This window comes from Mirounga angustirostris, unplaced genomic scaffold (genome assembly GCF_029215605.1).
Source record: "Mirounga angustirostris isolate CCGP_5_RB_7025 unplaced genomic scaffold, mMirAng1.0.hap1 SCAF_8, whole genome shotgun sequence".
Lineage (NCBI taxonomy): Eukaryota > Metazoa > Chordata > Mammalia > Carnivora > Phocidae > Mirounga > Mirounga angustirostris.
Window position 1 is genome coordinate 132,072,563 of NW_026991716.1, and position 21,200 is coordinate 132,093,762.

The window sequence follows — 21,200 nt, forward strand, 5'->3', positions numbered from 1 at the left end:
CTTACCGTCTAAATATGCATTTCAGGGACTTATTCCTTTGGTTTTCTACCTTTGTTAAATGTGATCTACATTTTCTGATGTACTTCAGAATTCTTCTACTTCAGTTAATTATGCTCTAAATTCTCTGAAATGTACCTCAGAGCATAGCATACTAGGAAGCAAGTTTGGCAGGCCAATGCAAGAAACAACTAAGGGATGAACATAAAACAGGCAGATTTTATGTTTATGTCTTCCTGGAGGGAAGTCAGATTTGTAGCCTAAGAAAAATGAGCTCACTTCTCCCCCTTGTGCCCAAAACTTTGAATGCTATTAGCCATATATTTCCCTGAATGAGAGAAGGTAGGAGAATACAGTCTCCTTCCTCTGACCTCTCATTCCAGTATTTTCTGACTTGCAATTAATACATTTGTAGTAGTACAACATACTGGTTTGAAATGAACTGATATCAAGTCAGGTCAATTTTTAAAAGAATTAAGGTCTAGAAAATTCCCATTCCATTCCAGTCTGATATAGCTACCGTGTCTTTGGTACACCCCCATTTAGCATCACTTATTTGCACCTAATATAGGAGTGAAAGAACATATATATAAAGAACATATACATATATAAGGAATATATATGTGTGTGTGTATATATATATATATAGAGAGAGAGAGAGAGAGAGAGAGAATATACATATACATTTTTTTGATAGTCCTGCTTTGTAAGGATCCCAAGTGCTTTACGTATGATTCCCTCTGAAGTCTATTAAAAAAAAAATCAAAGATCAAACATGTATGGCTCATGGAGGCAGGCATTTTTGTGTGCTTTGTTCTCTAATAAATTTGAATCTCCTAGAACAGTGTCTGAACATAGTAAATGCTCAGTAAGTATTGAATGGAGCACTGGGTGTTATATGCAAACAATGAATCATGGAACATTACATCAAAAACTAATGATGTAATGTATGGTGATTAACATAACCAAATAAAAAAATGTTAAAAAAAAAAGAGAAACTTTACTGGATGAGTGATGCACAAAAATTCTCCCTCTCAATCATTCATGATCCATCTTACTTACAACTTTTTCCCCAAATCACTTATTCTTCATTCCCAGATTACTCCTATAAAAGCCAAATGCAGTGCAGTACTAAAAACAAACAACAACAAAATATCACAGATTATGAATATAGCTTCTGCTTTGTAGTTTGAGAGGTTTGCAGTTAAACACTGATTTCTTCCTTTCATTGTTATTATCTGAGCTTCAGTTTCCTGTTTATTCCCCTACTTTTGAATGACAGGCACTGTTCTGTCTTCAAACGGGAGAATGAGCATGTATGAAAATCTACCTTACTTCATTTTGCATTCAAAAGACTGCCTTCCCAACGAGTTTTGAGGTATTTTTCTTTTTAACACTAATTTCTATTTTCTCAACTTGCATTCTTACTCAGTTGACACTATGATATTTTACTTTTGCTCATTACACAAAGGCAACACTTTCTAGATCGGACATCCCCATGTGGAATGATTTAACAAATTATAATTAGGAAAGTCTCTGCTTACTTGTTTGTTTTAACAACCAAACATTTCATCAATTGACTAATACAGTTAATATTATGATTAAAACTTCTCATTCAGCATACAAGGAAAACTAGATTGAGAATGTTTTATTCTATCTTCTAAGCTGCTTCTTGTCACTTTGGATGCCTCCAGTAAAGCCATTAGAGAAAACCCAATTTGTAATAGTTGTCCCACAACATCTTTCTTCCAGCTATGAGTTAAAATATTAGTGATTAGGAGATGAGGGAAAAAAGAACCCATTATTTCTGTGGACTCAGATAGTTTCAAGGTGCCTTTTGAGCTTATTATGCTCCATGGTTCTAAAATCCCTTGCCTGCCCATAACCTTGGGGAAATTCCACTACCTTGGCACTGCTAACTACCCTGGAGTCTGGAGGCAAAGCTCAAAATGGGGCTAAATAATCAAAATTTCTTCCAGGCACCAGGCCTGACCTTGAATGAATGAATGAATGAATGAATGAGTAATATGATATATTTGTTTTTATTTTGATACAGAAACATTTTAAATTTTTCAAGAATGAATAAAACGAGTGCTCTGGATAAGTCTATGGCATTTTCCCCAAAACTGCTCCATTGATAATTTTGCTTCTCACTGCCAACAAACTTCGTCCTCTCTACATCCAAAATAAATGTTTAAAAAAGGTCTTCCTTGGCTCTGCTCCCCACCTGAGGCTGCTGCTGTTAGCCCTCCTCCACTTAGTCCTCTCCTTAGTTCTTTCAAAAAACTCATCTCTATTGCTCCCCTCCCTTTCCGGTTCCAGTCTCTCAAGAGCTGCTTCCTAGTTCCTCATTACTAAGGGTCTTCCCTCACCTGGCACCTCTGCTTTTCTCTTTGTATGTCAGTGACTTGATTTACATTTTAGGCAACTTTGATGCATTCTTTTCTGCTACACACACCATGCATTCCTTACCCACATGTGCTCACACACACATATAACACAATAGGGGTTTTATTGTTAGCTGTCAGGAGGGGTCCTAAAAGGAATCGTACCTCATAGCTAATTACTCTTAGAGTCTTGCCACATTATTTATGCTAAAATAGCATAAGATAGTTTTGAAAGATACTCTTCAAAATGTAAATGGGTAATATTAAATAATCTTATCCAAAGAGAGAGAAAAGGGAACTTGCCACAATGTAGGGCCCTTTGTGCTCTTCCCACTTAGATTCCGCCCCTTAGAAACCTGATCAACGAATATTCATGAACTTACCAGTCCTGTTAGTGCCATGGCTCCTTGTGAGTAGAAAGGAAAATGTAAAAAAAAAAAGAAAAGAAAAGAAAAGAAAGGAAAATGTACAGAGAATCTGTGCTCTTCTTTTAAACCTCAGTGTTCTTAAAATTCCCAGTAAAAAATATGTCGTTATTATAATCATCATTCTCTTCTCAGCTACCATTTTAGGGAGAACTTACCATTCCCAGCACTACCTTCGTTTAGAGACCGCATCAATGCTGAACTGAGCTCTTCCCCATCCCCAAAACATTCATCCCCTCCTCGTACTGCACACCTATTCTGTTCTTGGCATTGCTCAGTGTACTAGTGTACATCCAGCCATATGGGCTGAAGGAGACTGATCATAATTTAAGAGAGCAGTAAATGCTACGAATTCATCAAAGCAGATTACTGTTAGAGAGGAACAACATGAGGCAGAGAGTCCAGAAAAGGTCTCTTTGAAGAAGTGACACCTGAACTGAAACTTGAATGAGGAGAAGGATCAGGGGAGAGTTTTTTAGGCAGAGGGAGTGGCAAATGCAGAGGACAGGGAGGTTGTAAGGCGCTCAGTGCCCTCCTTCCCTCGTGTTCCCCAAGCTACTCTGCTTTCTCCCTTCTAGGAGAAATAATGCTGTCCTAAATGCTGATTTTTCCGACTCAGGAGTATTCAGATGCCCAGCTAGTCTTTCACAGACTTAAGGCCACATACTTGACCTTCAAGGGTTTAAAAAAGAAACAGCAACTCAAATCAAGTCTGCATCTGCAGGCAGAAACATTGTCTAATATGTCACTTTTCCTTATTTAAGAATCAATGGGATATACCCTTCATGGAATTTAGTGCCAGGAAATAAAACTTCTTCTGGAAAACTGTTTTCTTTCATTGCACAATGAGTTATAGGTAACCTGTCCTGCAACCCTTTCATTTTGGTTGCTGGAACTTCCGAGGTAAAACCTAGTGCTCCTGTTACAATAACAGCCCTGTCCATGTTTTATGGTATGTCCACCCTCTCCCCCCATTTCTCTTTGTGGCCTCTTATCTCTATTTTGTTTCACTTTCATTGCCCTGTGTGGAAGTGCTTTTATTTAAGCTGCCTCAGACCTTTTGGAAATAGATGATGTATAAATCATTAATCGCAAGTGCCTTCTGGACAATCACAAGCAACTTCCTCATTGCAAAATCCCATGTGCTGCCTCGGTCCTAGTCTTACCCTCTCTGCCACATGACATAACTCAGCTGCTCTTCCTTCATAAACCTGTCTCCCTTTTCCAATCTTTTGGGGAAGATCACTATAAATATAAATAAAGTTGGTTAAAAGCAACTCCACTTCCTTGGTTTCACGGCATACTACAGTGTCTTCATTCTCCTTTTAACATGTTTTCTTTCCATTCCGACCATCTTCTGTATGTGTGTGCATGCACGTGTGTGTTATGTGTGTGTGCGTGTGTGCACACGTGTATTTTAGTTTCCTTCTTTTCCTTCATGCCCATTCAATGCAGATATACTTTAGGATTCTGTTCCAAGCTTTCCCTGCTCTCTACACTTTTATTCTTGGCAATCACCTACTACTGTCACTTTTAAGTAAAAGATTTTCGAACTGTACTTCTAGCCCCAGCATCTCTCCTGAGTTCACATTCCAAATTCCTTGGAACCATTTGAACCTCAGAGTCAGAATGAAGTCCTGCAGTTCTTTTACCCGCCCAATCCTTAAATCTCCTCTATAACATCTTTGCCAAATGTGTGTCCACCAGGCATTTGATAGCAAACTTACTCCCTTTCAAAGCAGCCCATCTAACTAGCCAGTTCTGACCGTTAAAAAGTTATTTCCAATAGGATGGCAAAATCCATTTCTATGACACATGCCCCCTAGTTCTAACGCTATTTTTTAAAAAGATTTATTTATTTATTTGAGGGCAGGAGGAGGGGCAGAGAGACAGAAACTCAAGCAGACTCCCTGCTGAGCATGGAGCCCAAAGCAGGTCTCAGTCTCAGGTTCCTGAGATCATGACCTGAGCTGAAATCAAGAGCCAGATGCTTCATCGACTGAGCCACCCAGGCACCCCTAATGCTATTCTTGAGAGTAACATTAAGAGCTAAGATGCACTGAATACCAAATGTGTGCCAGGGCCTCTGCACACATTCTCGCTTTACAACTCTGCCATGTGGTTTTATTATTCCCATTATATCACTGGGGCAATTTTTAATTAATCTAATTATTCCCATGACTCTTCTCCAAATGGTGAAATACACATATTCTCTAAGGGGAACCGCTCTATTCCAGGTTCAGAAAGTACAAATTCGTCCAATCACTTCTTACATCAACTACTGGATTTTGTTAATTTTACCATCTGTATTGCAAACCTCCAACCACGACGTCCGGAAGGAAAGAAATTCAAAATAATAACGTTCCAGCTGTGGTTTGAATATGCAGAACAGAACTGTCACCAGCTTCACTCTAGACACCGTGTATCTCTGCGGACATAGCCCAAGGGCAGACCTGTCGCTTCCTACACAATCAACTAGGCTTTTAACTCTGATGGGTACATCAAACTACTTCTTCAAGTAAACTCAGCTTATTTCCTCCCTACCCTCTTCATCGGGCTGTTTTCACATCTCAGTGGCAACTGTATTACCCAGACACCTCCAGCTCGGCTTCGAGGTGCCTTTCACGTCTTCTAAGTCTCACTGGTGACCAAGTCCTGAGGCTCGGAGTTGAACATGTTCTCAAAATGTCACCTTCCCACTGCCGTGGATTGGGCCTTTCTCTGTTTCCCAGTCCAGGCTTGGCTTCTCTCACCTGGACAGCTAAAATCCTGTTACTGCTTCCCTCCAGCTCCCCACCATGGCCCAGACCTGATGAAGACAGTTCTTAACCCGCACCCCCTCCTTGAACAGTACTGTGGTGCTCTGAGCCTGGCTGGCTTCTCACACGCATCTCAGTGCTCATCAGTACCTGCCTTCTTTCTGGCCTTATCATCTTATGATTCCCTGCAAGTATTAGATACTTCTGGAAAACTGTGCCACAGAGTATTTTTCGAATGCTCCTAGTTCTGCACCTTTATTTACATTGTCTTTAAGCCCGAAAGGCCTTTGTTTGCCTGTTTGCCTGTCAAAATTCTCTTTCAATAACTTGAGAAAAATGTCACAACCTCTGTGAAACTTTTGCCAGGTCCTGGGTCTGGCCATCAAAAATTAATCTAAAGTACCTGAGTTCTCGCAGCACTTTGTTTCTCTCCTAGAATAGAAGAGCAACTGCAATTTACATACATATTTCTTTCTTCAACTGGGCTTTAGGCCCTTACATCTTAAATATGGCTTATTTAATTTTACTATTTCCAGCTACAGAGCAGGGCTCTAATTAGTTGCATTAATTACAAGAAAGGAGCCAGGAAACAAAAAAGGTGAAACTGATGACAAGCTAAACCTGAAGAAAACTTGGCAATCTAATGCAAATACTTGGAAAATCAGACGCACACAGGCCGTATTTTTAGGTGTATCAAAAGATCACTTTCTCTGTTATTTCTGCCTGCCTCTGATTTCATTTTTCAAATTGTGGGCTCTACCCTCAAACACATGAACTCTTTCTTCTTCCCTGAGATCTAACCAGGCTAGAACTCCCAGGGCTAGGGGTCAGAGGTCAGCACACTAAATGCCAAAGTTGATTTTGGTTGTAACCAGCAGCATCACTGAGTAACTACATTCGGTGATCCTACTAAGCCATAAGTCCACATTCCCTTAAAAATAATCTCAATGACAATGAGCAGATAATCTTCTCCAAGCACACTTGTCACTCCTCCCCACCCCTAACTGGAATCTTAATAAATAGTTTCCCCATTAAACCACTGCACTGCCCACTGCTCAATAAAACAAATCTTAGCATGTGCCTTTATTCGTTGCAGGTATTTTAAATCAAAATGTAAAAGTCTCTTTATATCATGAAAATAAAATGGATTTTATATAAGATGGACTTTGGAGTAGTTACATTTAAAAAGAAAAAATTGGAGCAGATATTTAATAGATGTGAGTGAATTTTGGTATTACCCACAAATATTTTTAACTATTCAACAAAACCTATGTCAGGTCAAGAAAAGTGCTTCACATTTTTTGCTTCCTGGAATTAACATTTATTTAATGAAATTCTACATCATAAAACACCACTTGCATTACTCAGATGTTCAGTCAATGAAATTACTGAATTAATGAAAAAAAATTACCTTCTTAAGATTAGGTCACACAAATTCATGAAATTGGAAGTGGTTACATAATATAGCAGAATTATGTAATAATATATTGAATGATATACTTGAAGATATGAGTTTTTAGCTAATGGTCTTGTTTTCTGAGCCCAGTCTTCCTTCTACTTGATTTTCCTTCTCATCTCATTGGTTCTTCTCCTTGTACTCTAACTTGTGCATCTTTTCCTCCTAAACACTTGGCACCAGGTCTGTTTCTCTCTATCAACCAATGAACAAAAAGGGGAAATGCACACATACACTCAGACACTGACACATAAAATTACCTTTTCAAAATATTAAACTTTGAAGACTATACCAGTGAATAAGGATTCTCTATCTCTTGATTTTTAGCATTAAAAATGATAAATAAATATATCCTTCCACTAAATCCAGCATTTATATAAATATGGGTGGGTCATTAGGCATTGGATTTACTAAAGATAATTTAGTCTAAAATATTTCTTCAACAGCAAAAACAGATTACTGGACATGAGCAGGGTAAGAAAACACAGGCTCTGATAGCGTAATCAAAATGGCCAATATTATTTACTCATAAACTAACAGAGATACGAAAATCAAGCCAGTGTATTCCTGACTACCAAAAGAGAATAAAACAGCTGGGTTGTTTTGTTTTATTTTCTTTTCCTGATAGATTTAATATTTGAGTTCTCGATGTGTTTTAAATTTCAGGCAAAAATTATGTAACTATCCTAAAAATTATATAAAATAACAAACACCTATTTTCTGTAAAATGTTAGATATACAAAAAGAATTGCTACTCCTTTCTTTTCAATTTATCCATTTAGAAATAATACTTATATTACCAATCATACTACTACTAATAAAAAGAGATCAAAGGTAAGTCAAATGTCAAGTTTCACCCACACAGTAGGTGAAGATACTACTCCAATTCACAATGGAATATTTAATACTCTAATTTACATTAGAGTATTTAATACTCCAAAATACAGCATTCAGTTAGTCGTAAGGAAGTTATCTAGGTCACTGTACTGCTTTATAGCATGTCTATGACTTAGTGCCCCCCATAAAAGATACTGGTTTTTCCTTTGTTTTTATGTAAGTCTTTTTTCTTTTTTTAAAGATTTTATTTATTTATTTGACAGAGAGAGAGAGATCACAAGTAGGCAGACAGGCAGGCAGAGGGAGAGGGAGAAGCAGGCTTCCCACTGAGCAGGGAGTCCTGATCCCAGGACCCTGGGATCATGACCTGAGCCGAAGGCAGATGCTTAACCATCTGAGCCACCCAGGCATCCCTATGTAAGTCTTGATCATACTAAACTCACAGGGCACGGGAAAATGCTGCATAGTATGGTAGTGCTGAGTAGAAATAAACTGAGAAAGAAAGAGGTTCAAATCTCAAATTATCACATATGGTTACTTATTAACAGCCCAGTTAAAGGCTTAATGACAAGCAAGTTAAATTTAGTGGCTGAAATGAGGGTGTAGCTTACCTTCAAGTTAATTCATTCATAATGTCAATGTCTTTCATTACTACATATAGGTAAATTAACTATCTATTCACGTTTTTCTCGGGAGGATTTGAAGTCTTTACCCTGATATTATAAGTGATATCAAATCTTCCTAGATTAAGATACATTTAGTTGCTAGGTTAAGAGATTACCCTAATGATTTCAACAAGTAGGTACTGAAGATGGTTTTCCTTCTCCAAAATCAAATGTAATTTTATTTTTTTAAATCTGAAAAAGAGTATTCTGGATTTCTGGTCAACTTACTACATTACAAAAAGATTATTATCAAAGAAGGAACTACAACAGTGTCAGGAGAAAATTTTATATTTTTATTACACAGGAAATGTGAATCCTAAGGAAGGTGGGGATATCACTCCCTCTGATTCCCTTTGCTCACCCCTCCCCCAACATTTTCATATACTTTAAATTCTATTTTAATGATCATCCAGGGTAATTTTTAAGTGAGGGGGAAAAGGGCACAGTACAGATGTATACAGACATGTTCTTTAATGAGGGAGAAACTGGAGTTGGGGTGGATTCACAAAGAGCATTAAGCCTCCAGTCTTTCGTTGTCTGGATGTGGAGGTGGTTGTTAAATCATCCACCAGTGAGAGCCACTTCCTGCTTTCCCTTCCCCTTATCTGAGTCTCTGCTTCATTGCTTTCATTTGGGGGAGAGAAGTCTACACTCTGAGATCAATCAGCCTAAAACTGCTGAATCCTAAGGAGATCCTTACTCATTAAGGATTACTCATTATGATTTGTAAACAGAATGATCAGTGCTCATTAGATAGAAGCAAAATAATAAATTGAAGAATTTATTGTGAAGTCCTTGCAGAAAGGGGCCATGTTTAATCAATTTTTGCATTAAAAAATCTTATCACAGAGGCCAGCACGTAGTAGGTGCTTAAGGGTGTTTATGAATGAATGGATGTTCATTTCACTGGTTGGTTAAACAAGCTGGTCAGGAAAGGATAAGACAGCAAACACACAGAGAACACCTTCAACATTAATAAAGTCCCATTAGTGAAGACAAATACTGGCAAGAAATTAAAATCTCTTCAAGCACTTACCATCTACATGAGGTTTCTTGGATTAATTTAAATTATTTAACTCTAGCACAGTATCTAACACTCACATAGTGATTGCCAGTATGTGAAACCTTTTTGCAGACATAATTTCATTTAATCCTTGCACATTTTTGAGATATACACTATCAGGTCTTCAATTTTATAGATGATGATACCAAGGCTCCACAAGGTTAAGGCTAAACTTCTGGTTATTTGAATCCCAAATCTGGGCTCATTCTACAGAATTCCATTCTCTGCTTTAAAAAAGTGCCTTTCTTTCAAGGGTAATTTTCCACATGCTTTTTCACATCTTCTAAATTAAATCACATAGATTGCCACTTTTCATATAGCAGACTTTCAAATATTTGTTGATTTTGATTAACTGAAGCCTGACTAAGTGGAAGAGGTGAGAGAAACAGGGTGAAGACATGGGTTTGTCTTCCTAGAACCAAAACTGACTCATAAAATCTCTAGATTAGATAGTCTTTCATAACACACCCAAAACAAGCCCCTGCCTTTCACTGAGACTAGAATAGAGACGGTGTTGTCAACTTTAACAAAAGAGTTTTCACTGGATTTAACTCACTATGCCATTGGGAAGACCTGAGATAATTGAAGAAATGAAATAAACACTTACCTGCTCATTTCATTTATGTCATAATTTCCCTTGGGTTGTGTCTGTTTTATTGTAATGTCATGGCTCTTGAATTATAACCTTTGTATTTCAATAGACAATCAGCAGTACTACGAAAAGCCTGTAACCTAATACAAGGAAGTAAGTATTTGCTTTGTGAACCACATTCACTGTCTATAATAAAATTATATTTATTGACACAGATTTTTTAAAAAATCTCAAACACAATGTTTAAGAAATTCAGAGAGCTTTTAGATACTTATTACTCATGCTAGAATTCCAAGCATGAAGCATTTATATAATTTAATGAAAAAGCCTACACATCTAGTAAAGAGTAGAGCAAGAATTCAAATCCAGTTCTCTTTGAAACAAGATCTCTTGTTCTACCACAACTTACTGCTTTTACTACTGGGCCTCCCATTCATTATAAATTCCAAGTTCACTAATGCTGAATTACTGAGGTTTTACTATATTTGATAAACCAGAACCAGCAGTCATATAACTGTTTACCCTTTCTAGGTAGTTTCTTATCTAAGGGACTTTGCAGATTTTTCCAGCTAAATACTCAAGCTTTTGAAACCAAATTTGTCAAAAGTTATGGAATTTAAAAAGTCAAAACCAGGAGCTTATAAGATGCTGAATCATGTGAAACACTATAGATACAGAATTCATTAACAGACTAGATTTTCACCTTTTAAATATTTAAATTTTACCTCCAGCTGAAAATCTGAGATAAGATACAATTCCAATCTGATGTGGTTTTATAATTCAACTTAATTGATTGCATTCTGATGAGAAACTTCAATGAATGCCCTGCAGGTCCTCCAGCTACTCCTATATTTCCTTTTAAATCTCAGGAAAACCCACAAGTTCTCCTACAGCATTGGCAATGACAGAAACAATCCATGAAAATCTGGGAACTGATCATGTAGGAAGGTGTGAGTGTGTGTGAGCAGAGTGCCCAAACAGAAAAACAGCACACCCTAACTATTAAGTGACCCTGGGCTTCTGAAAGGGAAAGCCCAGGTACAGTGACAGGTGGCACTATGTTATGGACAGCAAAGCAGTCCTAATCCTGTGGCTAATCCATCTCCAGACTTTGGTGATGTTTGCTCCACTCCAGCTAAGCTGGAGTCTGGTTCGGCCACAAAGATCTCTGGAGTCTCTGCCACATGCCCTCTTTGTCACTAAGCATTTCCTTTCTTTGTTTGCTTCTGCCATTTTTAAAAATTCACATTAGCACTTAAAGAAATAAGAAAAATACACCAGAACACTAAGAGAAAAATGGGCAGACTTGAACAAGCCATCCTTAAACACCAGAAGAAAAAAAAATGGACATGTCAAAAAAGTTATTAGCATTAGTAACAAAAGAAATAGAAGTTTGAAAAATACCATTTTCACCTATCAAGTTAGCAAAGATTTTTCAAAAGATGATATTATGTTGGTGAGAACTGGAGGTTCTGGCTAAGCATCAAGCCTACACAAACACACACACACACACAGACACACACACACACAAAATGCTAAACAGATAAGCAGACAAAAGCCAGGCATAAGGATGTACATCAGTTACAATAGTAAAATATGGGAAATAACATAAAAATCTAAAAATAAAACAATGGCTAAGTAAATTAAGATGTCCATACATTGAATTACTTTCCAGTTACTAATTGTATTAAAAATACCAAAACTGGCTTTAAATACCAGTTTTAATTTCTTGGGAAACGCCAACAAAGTAATGCTAATTTTTAAAAAAGTATGAAATTTTACAATATGATTCTACTTATTTAAAAAAATAGTACACATTATGCGTAATGGGGTAAACTACCTTGTAACTTCAATAGCAATTCTCTGGGCATTGGGATAATTATAAGTTCTTAGTATATGCCAGGCATATGTTCAGCACCTTATATACACTGCATTACCTTTATGCTTACAAACATCTTAGGAGGTGGGTCTTTATCCCTGTTGAATATCCGAAGAAACTGAGACTCAGAACAGGTGAGTAACATGACCACCCTGAGAAAGCTCTTACATGGAGAAGCCAGGACATAAGCTAAGGTCAGCTTGACCCAAAGTTCCTATTCATCATATCCATGTAATCTTAATTTTCTGTTTCATATATTTTTACGTGCTCTAGGGGATCTAAAATAAGCATTTAGCGCATTTATAATTTGTAAACAAATCAAGAATACAAATGTTATATTAATAGTACGCATATTCACAGAGCGACAATTCTAAAAATGGCTTCCTTCAAAGATGTTGGACCATGAATAGGATCTTTAGGATCTCAAACTAGTGTACTTAGTAATGAGCATGAGCACTCCTTTTAATAAATGTAATCCCAAAGGCTTTCATGAGCCACATCAATTCTGCAACATTTATTCATTTAAGAAATACTTATTTAACACCTGTCTCTTGCCAGATATTGTGCTAGATGTTGGCACAATAGCAGGAGAACCAGTCTAAATGACTTTCTTTGGATAGTAGGAAAGCCTTTGGGGGATAAGTGGAGAGGGAAAGAGACAGGGAAGATAAGACTGTCAGTCTAACACTGAAAGTCCTGGCTACATACATCTAAGGACTTTTTTTTAAACTTTCCATGAAAACTTATAATATTTCTGAGGATCCAGGACAACGCCCTGTTAATGTCATACAATTTGAAACCTCTACAATGCATTCATACTTTTACTCTAATTATACTAGTCAGATGAACTAAAATGCTTTTACACATCACATAGTATTATTCTCCTGCACAGGCTATACATTTGCTTTCCTGGGTGGTACAATATTTTCATTGTTAAGTAAGCAAAGCTGGACTATCAGAAAAAGGATTCTTAGCAGAAATGCAGTTGGATGGATTTCCATTCCTCTTGGCTCCATATCTCTTTGTCCATGCCCACCTTCCACTTTTCCAGAAAAGCTCATGTCTTTCAGCAAATGACTTCTAACACGAAGGCCATTGTCTCTACAACTGTAGATTAACAGGTAAATGCTTTCTTACTTTTTAGCTTATGAGTCAACCAAAATTTTTATCAATTTAGATTTAGATCATTTACTTTTACTTGGCTGTTATAATAAGATCAAATAAGTTAGAATACATATTATAAATAAATATATATTTCTCTTTGTCTACAAAGTCCCAGGCCCTAGTGTTAGGAAATGTTAAGGAATATTACTATTAAGAAAAAGTATAAGAAGTCCATATGGATGACAGTGACTTAGACTTTCAATATTGAGTTCAAATAAATTTGGACCTTGTAGGGAGACCCTAAAAGCAGAGAGATATCTATTTGAGAAGGAAAACCTGGAATGCCTTAGAATTGAACACAGACAGCAAATTAACTCTCCTTGTTAATTCTCTTCCATTTGGACTAAACACCAAGGAATCATTGAGAAACCAGAGCAAAAAAACATCTAAGTTGGTATAATAGATACCTTAGGTTGTTTGTAAATTAGGTGGTTTTCTTCATCTTTCAGACCACAAATTTAGGAGGAAGGATGAGTGCTCATAGTTCTGAGATCAGAGTCACTGCCATGGAGATTCATCTTATTTAATAAATTATACCATCCAATCTTCTCATAATAATAAACACTTGTTCTATCATCTCGGAATATCATAAACTACCCTCCCATGGTTTCTCTAAATATAGTTTTTTTAAGATTATAAAAATACTCAGTAAATCTACTCTCCCGTGAGTGTGCTAATTACTGTTTTAGTTCACGCTAACAGAAGAAATGGCTTAATAACAGTAACTTAACTGGAGGAGATCAAATTGCTCATTCACTTAAACTAATGAGTACAAATCACCTTTGCATTTGATATTAGTGCTATAATGTATATTTCACGGGTACCTGCTACTATTACTACAAAAGTCTTTAGAAACAAATACAATTTAAAGTGTTTCAGTTTTCAAAATTATTTAATACACTTAGTGTCTGGGAGCTATGCGACCAGGAGGAAAACATTATTTTCTACTACAACGGTAAAAACTGTTCCTCGTATTTCCAATTAAATGATTTCAGAAGGATTCATTACCCGGAAAACCGGTATGTATGAACGCCGGAAATGCAGATAACATCCAGTCTCAGAATGTTTATTCTAAATGGGAACCAAACTATAAGATTTCTATTATTTATGATAGCCTTCCCATGATGGAAATCATCTCCCTGTAAAATAATCTAACAGGAAGAAAGAAAGAAAGAGAGAAAGAGAGAAAGAAAAGAAAGAGAGAAAGGAAGGAGAGAAGGGAAGGAAGGGAAGGAAGGGAAGGGAAGGGAAGGAAGGAAGGAAAGAAAAGAAAGAAAGAAAGGAAAGAAAGAAAAGAAAGAAAAGGAAAGAAAGAAAGAAAGAGAAAGAAGGAAGGAAGGAAGGAAGGAAGGAAGGAAGAAAGAAAGAAAGAAAGAAAGAAAGAAAGAAAGAAAGAAAGGAAAGAAAGAAAGAAAAGAAAGAAAAGGAAAGAGAGAAAGAAAGAAAGAAGGAAGGAAGGAAGGAAGGAAGGAAGGAAGGAAGAAAGAAAGAAAGAAAGAAAAGAAAGAAAGAAAGAGAAAGAAAAGAAAGAAAAGGAAAGAAAGAAAGAAAGAAAGAGAAAGAAAGAAAGAAGGAAGGAAGGAAGGAAGGAAGGAAGGAAGGAAGAAAGAAAGAAAAGAAAGAAAGAAAGAAAGAAAGAGAAAGAAAAGAAAGAAAGAAAGAAAGAAAGAGAAAGAAAGAAAGGAAAGAAAGAAAGAAAAGAAAGAAAAGGAAAGAAAGAAAGAAAGAAAGAGAAAGAAAGAAAGAAAGAAGGAAGGAAGGAAGGAAGGAAGGAAGGAAGAAAGAAAGAAAGAAAAGAAAGAAAGAAAGAAAGAAAGAGAAAGAAAAGAAAGAAAAGGAAAGAAAGAAAGAGAAAGAAAGAAAGAAGGAAGGAAGGAAGGAAGGAAGGAAGGAAGGAAGAAAGAAAGAAAAGAAAGAAAGAAAGAAAGAAAGAGAAAGAAAAGAAAGAAAGAAAGAAAGAGAAAGAAAGAAAGAAAGAAAGAAAGAAAGAAAGAAAGAAAGAAAGAAAGAAAAGAAAAAAAAAAAGAAAAAGAAAGAAAGAAACAACTATGGGAAGCTTTCAAAGTTCTCCAGACAAACCTTCCAGAGACTCTTTTAAAGGAGGAGCCATTTATCGAAGGGTCAGGGAGGTTAGGAAAACTATGCCAGCAGCCAGGGTCAGTCTTCCTGGAGCGACTAAGATTGTCCCAGGTGAGCAGTGTCCCGGGCTCCGGGTGGAGGCGGAGGACGCAGGGCGGGTCCCCGCACGGCGGGCATCTTTTTGGCCAGGCGACCCCTTCTCAGTCTCCAGGAGCCCAGCGACACCCGAGGCTGGCGCGGGCTGCCCGGGACGCGCCGCCAACAGCCTCCCGCTCGCGAGGAGCATCTCCCCATCCGCGGCTTCCGAGGCCAGCTCTGTCCCTCCGCCATCCTCAAGTCCTCCGACATTTTTCACGGAGACAGGGAGGTAGGGAGAAGAGGAAACGGCCGAGTGTCTGCATCCAGACTCCGCCGCAGCACAAGAGGAGGAGAGGAGGAAGGAGGCTGGCGAAGAGGAAGCTATTAAACCGTGATTCCATCCATAATAAAAAGAATCACCATCACCCCCAGCAGGGGAGTCCCGGATACACCCGCCGGGGCAGTGGCTAAGGGGGTTGGTGGGCGTTCCTCCTCCTGGTCCCCCCGGTGGCTGTGAAACCTACCCTAAACCGAGCACACAAAAACTCCCTTTCCTACGACTAACGGGAGGGGAGGAACAAAAGAGACCCCCACGCCCTACACACACACACACTCAGAGAGCTCACCGATGCTCCAGGTATGCATTTTGCAATCCCTTTGACTTACACATACCCCACCTGGTTGGTGCATTTAACTAAAGGTAATGAAAGAAAAAAAAAAAAATACCACCCCGAGGTGATCGGTGGATTGGGCACCGTTAATTTCACATTCGGGTTTCTAACAAACCACCACGAAAATCCCGCAGGACCCCGCGCCCCCGCGGGGTCCCTGCCGCCCCCGGCCCTCTCTGCCGGTTCCCCGAAGGCGCCCAGGTCGCCGCTGCAGACCCGACCGAGGGCTCCCCGGGCGGGCAGGACACTCGCCCAGCCTCTCCGCGGCAGCTGGAGGGCGGCGAGCGGACCGCGCGGTGGCAGCAACGCGGGATTCAACTTCCCAAACCTGCGGCGCGGCCCCCGCTCCCTCCCGCGGCGCCGCAGCGGGCGCCAGGACCCCCGCGCCCGCCGCCACCTCCGCCTGGGCTCCGGCGTTGCACTCTCCGCCCCCTCTTTCCTTCACCTCCCCCAGCCACCACCTTTTCAAAATTCACCCACCGGTGCAAAGCAGACATTTTGATGTCATTTACTTAGCACCGCTCGGTTTCAGAGGCAACATCTTACCCAGTCGCCTGGAGGTGTGGGCAGCGCACCGATGGGTCCGGGGGCGCGAGGCTGGGCTGCTCGGTCCTCTAGCGGAGCGGGTTTGCTGCCATCCGCCCAACTTCAGCACCCAGCGGGCGAGGAGAGAGGGAGAGAGGCTAGGATGGAGGGGAGAGGGGAAGGGGAGGAGGGAGGGTGGGCGGGGAGGGAGCGGGAGCCGCTCGGCAGCGCGCATGCGTTCCGCGGGCGGGCGCAGCCCCTCGCCCGGCTCGGCCCGAGGTGCCGCTGCTTCCCCCGGCGCGCGGCCGCGTGAGTCACGGCCCCGCCCCTGCCGGCGGCCCGGCCCCCGCGCGCCCGCCTCGGCTCGGCGCCCACGGTGCGGGGGCCTCCCGCGGAGCTTCGCGGGGAGCCTCGGGGACCTGGGAGCCTTCCTTGATGGGAGAGGCTCTGGCGGCTGGGCTCCCCCAGCTTCACGTTCGCCCGCAGCCCGCGTTATTTTCTCGTGCGCTCGAGGAGACTGCTGGAACCCAGAAGCTTGTCTTTAAAGGGGGGTGGGGGGGTGGGGGGGTGGGGGGGCTGGGGAGGAGCTGCCGCAGCGCGCTTCCAGGGAAGCAGTTCCTGCGTGGGGCGTCAAGGGACGGGAGTTAAGCAAGTTTTGTTCACCAAAGGACTCGACCGTACGAAGAGTTCTTCACTTTATTGACGTCCTCACCCAGAAATCTGACCCTTTTCCCTTAAGAATTATTTCAGATCTGGTCTGGGGGCATGTATTCTGTCCCAGGCGTCTGGGACACTGGAACCAGAGTTCTGAGCGAGAAAAGCCGATGACAAGGCAAGCGTCGTGAATTACTAACAGAGGTGTTGATGCTGGGGGCCTGGAGCATCCTTTGGGGACAGCTCGGTAGCTATCAGGTCTGGTAATTGTTCCCTTCGCTAGCGGAGCCCAGCTTGGTAGTGAAGAAGCTTTGGGTGCTTAATGCATCATGAGCGCTAGATTGCATCTCCGATGATTAAATTGAAGTGTTTGTGAGGGCGAATTAGGGAAGCGGGTGTCTCTCTTCAGATGTGACATCTGTGGGAAGAGGAGTGAGTTCCTGGCTGGAATGATTAGGCTTTTTTCTTATACCTCCTTAAAACTGTTTACTTGTAAATATATGTGGTTTCCCATTGCTTTGTGTGCGTCCCTACATTCAAACAGTGTTATTCTTATTTCAGGCTCCCTTACTGAACGGCCTCCTGGCTTTCCCCCATCCCCTTCTCTATCTACTTGAGTTAAATATATGTTTCAGGTTTTGCTCCAGGGCCTTCTTTCTCTAGCCACATCATGGCTTTGGGTACTAGTGTTCTTCAAAGTGTATCCCCTGGACTGGTGTTGGTCTGTAAATTGTTCCTTGCTGGTCTGTAATGAGAGAGAAGTACAGAAACTGAGAGTAACATTTAGAAACTTTCATAGCATGCCTTGGTATCCAAGCACATTAGTCAGTTGTACTTTGTATGTCTTATTTTATTTGTAAAGTAATTCATTTTTGTTGGATTTTATAGAAGTATTGGTCCATTATGCAGAAATATAAATTAAAAGAAAGTTTTTTTCAAAACAAAAGTTGAAAAAATTAAGTTTTATGGTTTGGGCAGCCCCAAACTCTGTATCACTCCCAGATTTATATCTTCAGTCCTGATCTCATGGAACACTTTTACGTTCTCAACTACCTTTATGGCTCCATTTGAAGAATAATTATACTGGTTAATATTTATTGAACCATTACTGTGTGTTAGGTTCTGATCTAAATGTTTTACATATGTTTCTTATTTTCTCTACAAGGTAGATGCTATTATTATGTTTAACAGACATCTCAGAAGCAGAACTGCGGATATCCACCCCCTCCAAACCTGTTCCTCTTCAAATTGTTCCACTCACTCTAGTCAAAATTTAGAAGTTATCTTTGTTTTGTCTCTCTTTTTTTTTTTTACCCCTCTTCTAATTAATTAGCAAGTCACCTTGTCTCAACCTCCAAAATGTATCCCCAGTTCATCCAAATCTCTCCCTCTCCATTGGCTATAACCATAGTCCAAGCTTCTATCATCTCTCACAGGAACTACCACAAAAGCCACCAATTAGTCTCTCTCCCACAACCCCAAAACAATACATTCTCTAAATGACAGCCGAGTGATCTTTTAAAAACATAATCACAGGGGCGCCTGGGTGGCTCAGTTGTTAAGCATCTGCCTTCGGCTCAGGTTGTGATCCCAGTACCCTGGGATGGAGCCCCGCATCTGGCTCTCTGCTCCCTCTCCCACTCCCCCCTGCTTGTGTTCCCTCTCTTGCTGTTTCTCTCTCTGTCAAATAAATAAATAAAATCTTTAAAAAAAAACAAAACCATAATCACATCAGGGCGCCTGCGTGGCTCAGTCCTTGGCTGTCAGACTCTTGATTTCAGCTCAGGTCTCCATTTCAGGGTTGTGAGATCAAGTCCTGTGTTGGGCTCCACGCTGGGTGTGGAGCGTACTTAAAAAAGAAATTTAAAAACAAAATCACATCATGTTATGCTGCTGCTTAAAGCTCTCCAACGAGTTTTCACTGTACTTTAAATACAACCTGTAATCCTTAGCACTGCCAAGAAGGTTCTACGTAATCTTGTCCCAACCTACTTTTCTTATACCATGTTCCCATAGACCATAGCTAAGTGTAGTGTAGCCACATCAGCCTATTTCTTTTACTTTCTTGAATAAATCTAGCTTACAGTACTTGAGTCCTCCGCCTGGAGGCCTCTGCCTCCAGATCTTTAGAGTAGGCTCCTTAAAATCCTACCCGTCTCTGTTTGGGTATCACCTACTCAGGCTTTACCTAACAACTCAATGTAATCTTCCCAGAGTTCTCTCTTGCATCCACTTGCTTGTTTTTCTTCCAAATACTTTTCACTGAGTCAGCTTGCATTCGTTTACTTGTTTATTATCTCCTTCTCCCCCTCTAGAATAAAGTATCTCAAGAGCTTTGCCTGCACTTTTCACTTTTATCTCTAGGGCTCAGAACAAGATTCGGCACACTGTATATACTCAGGATTTAGTGGATGAATTCATGATTGAATGAATAAATAACATACTTAGAAAAAGCATTCTTTATTTTTTTAAGCATTCTTTATTTTTTCTGATGCTTCTTCTTCTTGGGTTCTCATTGCTGCATATCAGAATCTGTTGTTTCCCAGAAGAGTGCAAATAGACTACATTGTTTCCTCTGCCCACTCTATCAAAGATGGCTCCTTGCAATGTCACACATTTATTTTGTTTGTTTGTTTGTTTTTTAAAGATTTTATTTATTTGAGAAAGAGAGACAGTGAGAGCGAGATCAGGAGCAGGGGTAAGTGTAGAGGGAAAAGCAGACTCCCCGCTGAACAGGGAGCCCGATACAGAACTCGATCCCAGGACCCTGGGATCATGACCTGAGCCAAAGGCAGACGCTTAACTGACTGAGCCACCCAGGTGGCTAGAGTCGTGTTCTTAGAACCAACTTTATGACAAGCATCATCAACAAAAAAAGATATCTTTTACTTCCATGGACTTCTCTAAACTGTAATAATGGCTGTTTGGGCTGTGTTTTGCCCCTATGACAGTTGGCTATTCTGTCCATAATTTACTTGCTGAAATCAAATGCAACTTCTTGGTGACTTTCTTTCACACTTAAAATATGTTGTGAAATGCTTTATGCATTAACTAGAATCTTCAATGACAGTGTTGTAAGAACTGGATGTATTACTTACACTGAGTGTTGAAGAGACGGGTGGAAGTGACCACAGCTTTAATGACCTTCACCTCATAGAGTTTGATCACTTGCAATCTATGTGTACATCTGGTCTTAGGAAATATTTGCAATAGCAATGCATCAAATAATGATTTGATGAGTAAGTCAATTCAATAAACTTTATTAATAATGTCTACCATATGCCTGGTATTATGTCTTCAAGTTTTTTGCAAAAAATGTAAATGTTATATAAAATTATTATATATGAGTCAGAAATGGATTTCAGTTCATTTTAGCCATGGAGATGCTTTCTCTTTGTACAGAATTTCGGAGCAACTTGGGCTTATCGTTATCAAGCAGCTGTGTGGTAACTATGAAGAGCAGTGTTTGATCATGATCATTTCCATACCATTACGAATGCATTTTCAAGTAGAATCTGGATACAGCAGCAGATTTTGGTATAATGGCTTCATAGTAAGGCAGACAGGAGATTTGTAGGCAAGATATTTGCGGACAGAAAATATTGGAAAAGGACAGAGTATCAAAATGTTTACAGTACATTTACTCATAATTAGGGGTCTTTTTCATCATTAGGAAACCTGAAATCTACCTCAGTAGAGTTTGGTAACATTGGAAGGTTATTTCAGGAAGAAATTATGTAACATCTTTACATTTCATTTTCTCTTTTCCCACATGTTCATTTTTTAAAAAGCAACAATTTTTACCTTTGAAAAGCAGAGGGAAAGGGAAGAAATTTGCTTCAATCTAGGAAAGTCTGACTGCTCTGTCTAGGCAAACTTCTCCGGAGGGGAGCCAGAAAGATAGTTAAAATATGACTGCTTAAACACAATTTTTTCTTTACTTTTGGTAAACAGAACTTTCCATGTTTC

At 39.8% G+C, this 21,200-nt stretch overlaps 1 protein-coding gene across 3 annotated transcripts in view; it reads right to left on the reverse strand.

Annotated features, from left to right (window-relative positions):
- The window catches only part of RGS17 (regulator of G protein signaling 17), a 93,337-nt gene extending 76,553 nt beyond the window's left edge, over window positions 1-16,784 (reverse strand). Inside the window, exon 1 of one of the 3 annotated variants that reach the window (XM_064598233.1) lies at window positions 16,599-16,784. The gene's annotated coding sequence lies outside the window, so the exon portion shown is untranslated. The remainder of the gene's footprint in view (window positions 1-16,598) is intronic. The other 2 variants (XM_064598232.1, XM_045865778.3) reach the window with 2 other exon arrangements.
- Window positions 16,785-21,200: the final 4,416 nt, after the last annotated feature.